This window comes from Trichosurus vulpecula, chromosome 8, assembly GCF_011100635.1.
Source record: "Trichosurus vulpecula isolate mTriVul1 chromosome 8, mTriVul1.pri, whole genome shotgun sequence".
In the NCBI taxonomy this organism is placed as follows: domain Eukaryota; kingdom Metazoa; phylum Chordata; class Mammalia; order Diprotodontia; family Phalangeridae; genus Trichosurus; species Trichosurus vulpecula.
In genome coordinates, this window is record NC_050580.1 from 86,377,900 (window position 1) to 86,390,978 (window position 13,079).

At 40.3% G+C, this 13,079-nt stretch overlaps 1 protein-coding gene across 2 annotated transcripts in view; it reads left to right on the plus strand.

Annotated features, from left to right (window-relative positions):
• SLC16A12 (solute carrier family 16 member 12) overlaps positions 1 to 13,079 on the plus strand; it is a 104,601-nt gene that overhangs the window by 50,802 nt on the left and 40,720 nt on the right. Inside the window, exon 1 of one of the 2 annotated variants that reach the window (XM_036735712.1) lies at positions 5,611 to 5,677. The exons of the other annotated variant lie outside the window; for it this stretch is intronic. The gene's annotated coding sequence lies outside the window, so the exon portion shown is untranslated. Of the gene's footprint in view, positions 1 to 5,610; positions 5,678 to 13,079 lie in introns of those variants that run through there. 2 annotated transcript variants of the gene reach the window in all.

A 13,079-nucleotide genomic window follows, 5' to 3' on the forward strand; every position in this document is an offset into this window, starting at 1 on the left:
GGATCGCTAATTTGGCATTTTACATTTCACCTTAGTTCTGTACTGTCTAAACAACTCTCAGTATGTCAGCTGTTAAAATAATCAACCTCTGGCCAGTCCTCTTGTCGGTGGCTGTTGCCTCTGAGACAGGAATTTCTCCTGGTGTCAGCCAGGATCGCCAGACTCCTCAGATTTACAAGGTTGCCCTCAAGCCCACACACATCCACCGAGAGCCTAATTTGGTCACCAATTCAGAAATGAAAACAATGTAAAAAAGATAACCCCGGGGCAAAGCACAATCTTTCCTACAAGTACAAAGACTGAGAGTACTCTCAAGCATTGTGGGAGAGTCAAAGCAAAAGTGCAAACACCAATTTTGAGGCATCTTTTCAGAATTGTAAAACCCAATCAATCAACAAGCGTTTGTTAAGTGATTTGTTAGTGATCTATCGATCACTCAGAGCCCGAGGGTTCAGACAAACAGCCCATTTATTAAAATCTATTCCTTTGCCCTCAGGTAGAAGCAGTGCTCAAGGTGGTTAAAAGCAGTTAGGGAAGAAAAAAACAAATAAAAACTGCCAGAAAGGCTACAAAATAGTCAGCAAGGAGGTTCCCTGGGGTCTCAGGAGCTCTCTGCCAAAATTCTAAAAATGACTTCTATTTACTAGCCCATCCCTGGGGGAGGAGCATTAACTGGAAAGACTTCACATAAAGGTGGTATTTGAACCTTGAATCTTGAATGAATAGAGGGATTCTGAGGTGAAGCTGGGAAGGGACGACATTCTAGTCTTGGGGATTGGCATTTGAAAAATGCATAGAGATTGAAAATAGAGTTCCATGCTTGAGGAGCAGAGAGAAAGATCAATGTGGCTAGATTGCAGAATGCAGGAGAAAGAGTAGCGTACAATGAGACTGGAATGATAGATTGGGGCCAGGTCTCGATCTTTAAAAACTAAATAGTGGAGTTTATAGTTTATCCTAAGGCAATAGGGAGATCGAGTAGGAAAGTGATATAGGTCATATCCATGTTTAAGGAAAACCAGTGTGGTGGTTGTGTGAAGGATAGACTGGAGTGGAAAAAATTTGAGGCAAGGAGAGCAAGTGAGAGGCTGCTGGTATATTTTAGACAAGAAGTGATGAAGGTGATTTGTTGAATGTAACCTAAAGTGACACCTCTGGGTGGAACTTTTCAAAGAACTAAGATCCAAGGGTGGAATCAAAAGGGTGGATTTCCATCCATCTCCCGGGGACTAAATCCACGTGACCTCAGCCAACCATAAATACGTTGGTAAAGAAACATTATACAAATGATTACCATGCAGGTGTAATATTTGTAGAAACAGGGGTGTTTATAGTGGTAATTCAGGACCAGATTATTATAACTATAAAGTGATGAAGGGCTATCTTCAAGGAATCCATACCTAATGATCAATGTAGATGATGCAAAGAGGTGGTAGAGAAAAATGCAAACCATCATTACAGGTTGTTAAAATTTACTATCCACTGTCTGCCTAGGAAGATATGATCTGGTGATTAGAATTATATATTAGAAGTTCACTATCTTTTATGGGCTAACAGATGACAAATCCCCATTCTATAACTACAGATCCCAAAATATCCTAAAATAAACTACTGGAACCAGACAATTGTCACAGACTGAACTTTTGCCCCAAGTCTCCCAGACATAACACTGATTCATAAAAACATAAGGACATTGTTTTAATAGATGTTTTTAAAAGCTTTCTAAGTATAGAGACCTGGCCAAGGAAGTTAAAAGAAACAACATATTAGAAGAGGGGAGACTTTGTTTCTATTGCCCTGTACTGAAGTACACTTTCAATGAGTCTGCAGAGGTGAACTTACATATTAATACTTTTATCCATCTAGAAAAAGCAGTTATCTTCATTACCTGTCAACAACAGTCCCTACAGCATGTATAGAGGAATAATAGCATGGCAACTTATCCCAAAGCCATTTCTGAACCTGATTGAAAAGGAGGAGAATGAGATAATCATAATTAATAATTATAGAATATATTTACATAACACTTTAAGACTTTCAAAGTGGCACAGTACATTATTTCATTTGATATAACTCCTGATACAGCAGCAAAAGACATGAATGCCAATTCAACCGGTTTCTAGGACTGAATGAGGCTTAAGCTGGAGCTGGGACTCAGCGTACTTTCCTGGATTTAGTCGCTTTCCTAAGTGAATGTAGCCTACTTAGTGATCTGTTATCACAGCTGCCTATTGTATGGTAGTTCATAAATAGATTTGTTTTTCTGCAAAACTTCACTTAATATTAAGAAAAATGTATTTCATTGAGAAGGAGACAGACAAGAGGAACCTCTCTTCAGGCATCCCAGCTTCTATTCTCTCCCCTTCTTAATCTACAAATTTGACTGTGTTACTCTTCTGTTCAAAACTCACCACCGGCTGCCATTTGTTTATAGGCATACATGTAGGCATAACCTGGGGGCTCTCTCCTAGCCTAGCTCCTCTGGCAATTCAGGTGCCCTGAGCCAGCTATTGTCCCATTTATTCTCAGAATGCTATGGGTACCTTGGAGGGCCAGTGAGGTGCTTTTAATGCTATCAGCTCAAGCCCCCATTCTCATATATACCCCCCAGTATCACTTCACCTATGCTGATTAATAGCTCCTCGGTACTCCTGAAATCAGTGATTACCCCACTATCAGTTTAAGTACTTGATTTCTACTCAATGTTGATTAACAAATGCACCCCAATTAACCTTTAAAAAGAAATGTTTACTGAGAAGCTAGTAACAAAGTTCAGAAGCATTCCCCCAAAGCTGGGGCACACTCACTGCCTAAACCTCTGTCCCTAAGAATAGTGGGCTCAAACTTTAACTGTAGCTAAAAACATTTTTTCCCACTACTAAGTTCACTTCGGGGTACAGTATAGCCAATGGAAGAATTGGCTTGTAGGGTATGACATCTCAGTGGTCCAATTGAGTCACTGCTGGGTTGGGTAAAACAGACCATTTCCTCAAGACTGGTGCCTTCCTAGGCTTGGCTGCTGGACCTCTGGTAGCTCCTACAACTTTTCAATATCTTACACAGTCCTGTACTACAGAAAGTAAAGAAGACACAAATAGGAGGTGGCCTCATCCCAGACACAGGCATATGGACCATTTCAGAGAAAAAGAAAGGCACTCCCTTTCCTCCCACTTCCCCTCTGGAGCTCGGAGGGTCATTCTTGCAGCTCACGGACAGCAGGATAGAAGTCACGTTCTTCTGTTAGACTCTTTTGCATACGCACTCAATTCTGGCTCAGTAGTCTATTAAAAGGCTTCTCTCCACCATAAAGCAACTAGTCAGGAAACAGTCATAGCATGCTTGTACATACACTGAATTGGAGTAGGGTAGCGTCATCATGTATTTCGAGAAGTGGGCTGAGCCTGCTCCATGTGGTTTGTTGGCACCAGACAGAGCAGATTTTGAGTGGTTGAAGGGCTGGGCCCTCATTGGCCAGTCTTTCCCCACATCTACCAGCAAATATATGAATTCCTCAGCTTGGCATTAAGAACTTCCCAGCTTCCTTTCTAGCCTTCTCTCATATATTTGTTTGTTGGCTGTTCTTCATTTTCAAAGATGACCAAAGTGACTTTGCTATGTTGGGGTCAAGGTACAGGGTGTGCAAATGTGGCTGATCAGACCAATATGAGCTTGGAAGGCTCTATCACAGGGCAGAAATAGTCATATGAACACTTGGAGTGGAGACATCTCTAAATTTGATTATCTCATGTTTCTTTTGAGCTGCTGCAATTCTGCTTTGCTCATAGAGCACAGTGCTTTCTTTGGTGCCAGCATGCCATGCCGGAAGATCTTGTGCCAGTGTCTTCTATGTCTCACAATTAATTCCAAAGTTCTTTAGAGTGAGCTTGAGAGTGTCCTTGACTTGCTTCTTCTGAGCTCTCTGTGAGTGCTTGCCTTATGTGAGTCCTCCATAAAATAGTCTTTTAGGCAAACATACTTTTGGCATTTAAACAATGTGGCCAGCCCATCAGAGTTGTGCTTTCTTCAATAGGGTTCGAATGCTTGGGCTGTTTAGTTGGAGAAAGGACCTCAGTATCTTGTATCTTATTTTGCCAGGTGATGTTCAGAATCTTCCTAAGAATCCAAATGGAAGTGATTAAGTTTCCTGGAATTTTTCTTTCATATATTACATACTCTCTGGCAGATGGAAAAGGGAGAAGCCTACTTACCCCTCACTCAGTTCTAGTTAGTGCAGTCACTGGCAGGAAAGACTTTTCTCCTACATATTGAGATTTCTTCCTATTATAGGATTATTTGATTATGAACTATCTGACCCAGGTGTATGGGGTGTTCAAGGAGAACTAACACCTCTGGTGTGAGGGCTTGTCAAACCTTTTTCAGGAATGCTCATCCATCTTTGGTGTCACCCAACTCTCATCAGTGGCTCCAAGAAACTGTAGCATGTACAGCTGTTGCACCCTGGTAAAACTGTCTTGGCAAATGGCTAAGTCAGTTTGAGGGTAACCAACAGGTTTCAAGCCCATCACTGAGTTAGGAGTGTATGAAGACTTCCCCTGCAGAACAGGTAGATAAGAACAACTTGTTCCAGTGGCCACAAAGGTGCTGTGGGGTGCTTAGAGTTTTGAAGGTGCCAAGGTCATTCACTGCCTCCCAGGCATTACCAGTCATCTTGACTTTTGTCTTACCACTGAACTTCCATGACTTTGGAAGACAGAGTGAGGCTGATGACTTTGTGCAACCCTGCCTCACTTAAATCCGATTCATAAGCAAGTCAAGACATCACCCCTTACAGCATCATGTCATTGGTCCTCTTCGAAGTCAAAGGAGGGACAACCACAACAATGAAATTTACGACTTTAGTTTTCAGTAGTCCAAGATTTTCCTCTAGCAAGCCTGTGTAATCCAGCACAATTTGAGCTCAGTTATCTAATATTATTTCCCATTCTGCTGCTTCTGCTCTACTGTCCTTCCGGAGGCCATGCTCTGGAGGAGGAGCTAAACTGCTCAGCTCTAAACTCCCAAGGGCTATGCTTCATCATCTCTCATTTCCTGCCCTCTCACCATGTGTGCTCCCTTCCTGCCTTCTAGCCCCTCCGCTGCAACCTTCCCTGGTCACCATTCCTTAGGTTTTGGCTCCCGTTGTTAGAATGTAAGCTCCTAATTTCTGTGTTTGTATCCTCATTGCTGAGCACAGTGCTTGGCAGACTGAAAGATGATAGATAGACAGAGAAATAGGCGATAGATATATATGAATAGATGATAGAGAGAAAGAGAGATGGATAGGTGATAGTGAGATGGTAGATGGATAGATGATAGATGGATAGGTAATAGAGAGATGATAGATTGATAAGTGATAGATGATAAAGATGGATGGATGATAGATGATCATGAGATAGAGAGATGGATAGGTGGTAGAGAGATGATAAATATAGATAGACAGATAGAGATAGATAGATAGATAGATAGATAGATAGATAGATAGATTGAGCATTTATGCTGCAGGCACTGTACTAAATGCGGTGAATACAAATAGAACCAAATGAAATAATTCACTATGAGTAAGGAGCTTACATTCTAATGAGGGAAGACAGTACCTAAAAGATAGCTGGACCTCCTTTCCCTCTTCATGTGGCTAGAAGAGGTGCAGAAGTGGTATGGAGTCCTGCTTCCTGGCAAGGTAAGATGAGAGTTCACTTATCAGAGCCTGGGGAACGAGGGTGGAGTCCAAAGTTGCTGTAAGGGCTGGGAAGTAAGTGCTTAATACATATATATTTATATATTCATTTATATTCTCCAGGGATGTAAGAATAAAGACCCTCCATGTCATAGGAGACAAATGTGTTAGGCTCCAGAAAACTGATCTTTACATATAAATTCCTCAAAACAGGAGTGAACTGGGCTCAGTGTTACTTGGGAAATTTAATTGGAGGCAAAAAATGGAAAAGGGAATTGATTCTGCTTATTAATGGCATTGTCAACAAGTTATCAGATGAAGACATTAAGATTTTCTGGAAATTTCTTAGTTTTCCAAATTGTTCTATGGATTAGAATAAAATGAATAAATTATAGAAATTTGTAAGAACTTTAAGGCACTTTAGAAATCATTTAGTTCAGCCTCCTTATTTTACAGAGGAAGAAACTGGGCATTTTTAGCCTCTTGGATTGCTCTGTGAACTGTCAGCCATACCTTCCTTTGACATTCTACAGACCAAAGACCAGATAAATCACTGTGCTATTTATTCTGGGTCTTCTGTAAAGTGTCCTCCTCTCTCCTAATAAGTGTCTCACAGAATTCAGAGACTATAGCAGTCTCTGTAGCAAAGGTCAATATGCGGCTTCGGGCCCAAAGGTCTTGGACTGACAGCCAAAAATTTCTGGTTGAAGCAAGTAATTATTTACTGCCCTGTTACTGAGTAAAACAGCTTGTTGTAAAAAAAAATTAGCAGAAGAGAAAAAGAAAGGATGATCCTTTCTAAAGAATAACGTCTTGGGGGGGCAGGGAAAGGTAACATAGATGATGTACCTGCACTGTGTAGTATGTGACCCTGGGCAAGTTACTTAATCTCATTTACACCCAGTTTCCTCCTCTACAATAAGGGTGTAGTAATAACACTTACTTTGCAATGTAGTTACGAGGATCAAATGAGGTAAGGTATACAAAGAGCTTTGCAAACAGTATATAAATGCTAGCTATTAACATATATGGGGCAGCTAGGTGGCACCATAGCACACAGAGTGCCGGGCCTGGAGTCAGGAAGACTCATATTCCTGAGTTCAAATCTGGCCTCAGATACTTACTCTGGGTAAGTCACTTAACCCTGTTTGCCTCAGTTTCCTCATCTGTAAAATGAGCTGGAGAAGGAAATGGCAAATGACTTCAGTGTTTTTGCCAAGAAGACCCCAAATGGGGTCACAAAGGGTCAGATGAGACTGAAAACAACTGAACAACAAATTATATATATATTATATATATATATATACACATATATATGTATATATATGTATATATACATGCACATGTGGGAAATGCACAAAGTTTGGCCCCCTTGCCATGCTAGGGAATCTGCATTCCATGAGGGCAGAGAGGAAAGATTTCTCATTTTCCTAGATTTTTGCTTCACTCTGGCTCCCAGGTAGATCTGCTTCCCCCATGGATGCTTCTCTGCATGGCCACCGGCTCATGCACTTTCAGACACTGTTCTGAAAGGGGATGATAATAATAGCTGATAATTAGAGAATCCCTTTCGGCTACGCCCAGGTTCAGAGTACACTTTGGATTATAGTCCATTCCAAACTGTGGCTCCAAGTCCTGACTAATGCATCTTTATGTCAGACCATGCCAAATGATACATGCATTCAGTGCAAAAGGCATTTAATGAACCAGAACAGCAAAGTAAACAACGGAGAACTGAATCTACCTGCATTCTCTCTGAGTAAATTCTCTGTACCCATATCAAATGACTACCTGTTCCTAACCCTCCAAGGAAGCACTAACTAAACACTCCAGTTAATGTCTGTTCCTTCAACATCGTGGGAGAGAGAATATGGCTCACTCATTCTCAGCACCTCATTGAAGATTATGGTCTGAAGCTGTCCAGATTAATCCCTTGCCTGAACTTTGGTATAGCGCTAGAAAACAGTGTTGACTTCTCTTGGTAGCAAAGAAAGACAGCTATCATCAGAATCTGGAAGAGATATTGATATTTCAGGACACCATAACCATGCCTTATTTCGTGTCTCTTCCCACTATTGTCATCTCTCCCACAGTTGTTGCTTTTTAATTATTTAAGACTTATTTTTTGAAACCTTTCATGTTCAAGTGTCTCCTGATTCAATCAGAGTATATGTAAGGTGACATTGCCACATGTTGGCCTGACACACAGCCTATTAAGAAGTGTAGTCCAGAGAATTTTCCCCAGTGAATGACGGTTTTTTGCTCACCTGCATTGTGAGAAATGAAATCTGTCTATGGAGACATTCTCTACATATTGATATGGTGCTTTAAGGCAGTGTTGTCAAACTCAGACAGAAACAGAGGCCACTAACCCATATATATAAAAAAAACCTCATAAGTACATATTGAATTAGCTTTATAATATAATATTATCTATGCTTTATTATATTTTTATTTATTTTGCTAAAAATTTCCCAACTATATTTCAGTCTGGTTCCAGGACAGTCAGGAGTGCTGTGGGCTGACACCTCTGCCCTAAGGTTTGTTAAATGTTTTGTATATCTTATTTGAGCCCTACAAAAACTCCAAGAATTAGGTATTATAGGAATTATTATCCCCATTTTAAAAACGAGGGGTCTGAGGTTCACAGAGGTTAAGTGACTTGCTCATGGTTATAAAGCTTAATAGGTATGAGAATAAAGGTTTGAACCTAGGTCTTCCTAACTGTAAATTGAGCATTCTTCCCTTTTATTTTTTATATAGTATTTTGTTTTTTCAATTACACGTAAAGGCATTTTAACATTCTTTTTAATAAGATTTTGAGTTCCAATTTTTTTCTCTCTTCCTACTCCCTAAGATGGTAAGTAATTTGATATGGGCTATATATGTACATATTTCCATATTAGTAAGACGTGTTTCCCTATTAGTCATGTTGTGAAAGGAGAAACAGGACAAAAGGACAAAAAAAAGCTATGAAAAATAAAGTGAAAATAGTACATTTTGATCTACATTCAGACTCCATCAGTTCTTTCTCTGGATGTGGATAACATTTTGCACCATGGGTCTTTTGGAATTGTCTTGGATTATTGTATTGCTGAGAAGAGCTAAGTCTATCATAGTTGATCATCTCACGATGTTGCCGTTACTGGGTACAATTTTCTCCTGGTTCTACTCCCTTCGCTCAGCATCAGTTCATGTAAGTCTTTCCAAGTATTTCTGAAATTCAGCTGCTCATCATTTCTTATGGAACAATAGCATTCCATTACATTTACATACCACAACTTGTTCAGTCATTCTCCAATTGATGGGCGTCACCTCAATTTCCAATTCTTTGCCACCACAGAGTTTGGCATTCTTTCTGTTGTACCGCCCTGTCAAAGTTCATGAATAGCGTACCCTTCTGACTGTTTTTAGTTTGCTCACTAATGTGCACGATTTCCCTAGACCATGCTGTTAAATGAGGTCGCAACCCTGGAATTACACTTCCTTTGTTTAAGGGTTTGGGGAATAATTCTTTCTCCCTGGCCTATACCCACAAAGGGCTTATCTTAATTCACCTTCTGGTTTGTTATTAAAGAACTGAGCTTTTAAGTAGTTGCTGGCATCATTGCCCAATACTCAAATGGGCTTTCTGTGGATATCCAATGAATACCTGTTGATTAGTAGACTCTGCTATTTTAAAAGAAAGTTGGTTGCCATGTATAAATGCTAGTTGCTAGGTTTTAATGGGGTTCTTTGCCTTCCATGTGTTAAAAGAATTGGAATTCCAGATAAAGTGACTTTAACTTTTCCTCTCACTGCACTGGCAGTGTATGAATTAAGAGTGCCCAGTATTTTTAACTAGCTTGGAGGAAATATGATATTTAGTATCTGTTGCTGAGAACTCTTTTCTGGGGATAGCCAGTAGAGATCAAGCTTAGCTAGATCTGATCTCCAGCTTCAATCACCATTTATTTCTTCAATACTAGTGTGGTCATGGGGATATATTGAGCAGCACAATCTACAGTTCCAGACTAACAGATGCTCAGGAATATCTCTACATCCCTAAATGATAAATAAGGAGATTTGGGACAAAGCACCGAGGGTTCTTAGCTGAATTACACCTCCCAGCCCAAACCTGACTCATCCTTGTATTCATTACCCTTATTTTTAAATTTTCATCATTGAGTAAGTACAGAGCTGTCAGGTCCAGGATGAACCAGCTTAAGAATGATTATTATCTGGCTTCTTAAACCATTTAAGTGTTGGTATGATCAACTACCATTTGATCCAGCTGTTCCCTGGCTTTTTGGGGGGCATCTCAGGAGCACACAAGTCCCTGCTCCTGTTCCCCAAACACACTAATTCTAATTCAAATGTCCCTTTTGGCCAACATGAATGGATGAGTTCATACTACATTTTACCTATTAATCTAATTAACTACCTTATAGATTTCCACCAATAAATTGCTAGCTTATGAGGTCCAGTAGGGTTCAGCCCTGGTTCTTTCATGCACAGAAACCTCATAGGGATGTCTTAGTTCAGCCCCTTGTCCTTAGTTACTGTGTCCATTCTGTGACTTCCTCCTCCTCCTCCATTCCTCCTAATTCAGCTTCCCCTCATCCTACAGCTCATTCCCTCAGGGCCAAGCTCTCCCTGCCACCCAAGGTGACAAGTAACAGTTTGATAAATCCATCCTATTAATGTGCTAATGGGAAAAGTCTATATATAACAGTATCTCATGGCCTTCCTTACAGACCTTAGGCTATACTTGTGCCTTCTAACACATGCTTTCCTTAGTGTAGAAACAATATTTAGGCTATTATGTTGTACTGTATCAATTCAAATAAATTAAATTAAATAACTGAAGTATATGTACTAGCACAGGTACAGCTCGTTTAAAATTTCCTTAACATCAATTGACTATGTAAACTAATTCAATCCAAATTTATCACAGAATTCTGGCAGCTAATATCTATTGATTCCCAAATATTCTCCTTTCTCCTTGACTGAGTTGAGCACCTGATTCACAGTTGTTCTCTCCACCCCAACACCTGCCCTTACAGTAGGGACCTGCAACATTCATATTGATAGTCCTTCAAACATCCTAACTTCCCATTTCTTCAGTGTTCTAAATTCCCATGACCTACTCCTGCAATTCATCTCAGTTACAGAGATGGTCTTGCCATCACCCACAGATTATTTATTCCCTGGTTAGCGAACTCCAAAATTCCTTATCTGATCATAATACTTTATCATTCCATCTTTCCCTCTGCCTTATACACCTCTAGCCATTTTCTTCATCCTTACCATGACCTCCAACCCCTGCACTCTTCAGTGTCCTCCCCCCCCCCAGCCCTGCAACTATCATCCATAAGTTGACTACAATCTCCTTCCTTTCCTATCTTGACCCATTGGTGAACCAGTTCAACTCTACACTATCCTCAGCATTCAAGTCCTTTGTCCCCCTTATCTTGTCATTCCTTGCTACACCCCAACTTTGTATTATTCTTAGCATCTACTGACTTTGCTTCTATTCATCTGTCACTGAATAATTGGGGAACATAATGAAACCTTACTATCTGGGTCCACTACACATTTATGTTACATAATTTTCCACTGGGCCCTCACTGTGACAAGGAAATCTTTTTATGCTTCCTTAATGGATTTGCTATCCCAGTCACTATAGCAACAATTACAAACCTTTTTGTAATTCTTCATGCCTCCCATGGCACCCCCTCACTCCACTCAGCTGAAAACTTTGCCTCATACTTCACATGCAAAAAACCAAAAGGGCCCATAGACTGAGAGTTTCCTTATCTTTCCTCCTCCTCGTCTTGGATCTCTAAGATAATTCCCCCATTCTCTAATCTCCTCCTTCATCCCTGTCTCATATGAACAGGTGGTTCTCCTTGCCAAGGCAAACACCCCTACATGCACAAGTGATACCTTTTCATTTTGTCTTCTCCAAAAAATTGCCACTTTTTTCATACTCACTCCATCACTAATCTTCAATTTCTACTTGTCTACTGGCTGCTTCCTTGCTTCCTACAAACATGCCTATGCCTCTCCTCCTTATATAACACCCACTTGATTCATCCATCACCACTAGTTATCATTCTATATCTCTTCTCTTTCATGGCCAAACTAACTTAATGCCTCTTCTCACTTTCTGTCACCATTGTAGTCTGGCAACAATGATCTCTGAATTGTCAAATCTGATGACCTTTTCTCAGCCCTCATCCTCATTGATCTCTCCGTTTTTTTTAAAATCCTTTCAACCTTTGACACTGCCAATAACTCTTCACCTTAGATATGCTCTCCTCTAGGTTTTCAAGATACTAATCTCTCCTGGTTCTCCTCCTATTAATCTGATCACTCCTGATTCTCATTTGCTAGATCTCACCACCCCTACCCCCACTCCCATCACAACCACTAATCAGGGGTGAGCCTCAAAACTTTGTTCCAGGCCCTTTTTCTTCCTCCCTCTATCAATTGGTGATTCAGAGTTCAATTTCATCTCTCTGTAGATGATTGTCAGACTTATTTATCCACTTTGACATATCTGCTGACCTCCAGTCTCATGTCACCAAATATCTAGTGAACCTCTCAAACTAGATGTCCCATTGTCATTTTATTCAACATGTCTATGTAGAACTCATCTTCCCCAATAAACCCTTCTCTCTTCCCAGCTTTCCTATTACTGTTCAAAGCACTGCTATCCTCCTAGTTGCCCAAGCTCACAATCCTCAGTATCTTTGGATCTATCTGTCTATCTTTCTATCTGTCTGTCTATCTATCTCTTTTCCTTCCTTCTCATTTATTTATCCATTCACTCATTTATTTATTTCTGAAATGAAGAGTGACTTTCAGAGTGATGTTTGAGGAAACCATCAAAAGTACACACTTTTAATTTTGCTCTATTCTACCCCATAGACTAAGGCTGTTAGACTCATCCTTTACGACAGCTCTTTATTTCCTTAGCTACAGCCATGTATCACCTTACATCTGAACTACTGTAGTAGCCTTTTGGGTTGTGTCCCTGACCCAAGTCTCTTCCCATTCCAACCCATCTTCCACTCAGCTTCCAAAATGATTTCCCTAAGGCACAGGTATGACCATGTCACCTCCAACCCAACGAACTTCAGTGCTTCCCTGTTACTTCCAGGATAAAACAAAGCAAAATTCCATTTGGCTTTTTCAAGCCTTTCATAACATAGCCCCCTTTTACCTTTGAAATCATTTTACACTTTACTCTTCCCCATAGTATGATTCAATAACCCTGGCCTTCTTTTTTTCCTCACTCAAATGTGACACTCTTTCTCCCAATATTCCTGTTTATTAGCTGTTCTTCATGCCTGGAATGTTCTCCCTCCCATCTCCATACCTTGTCTTCCTAAATGCCTTCAAGACAGCTCATATCTCA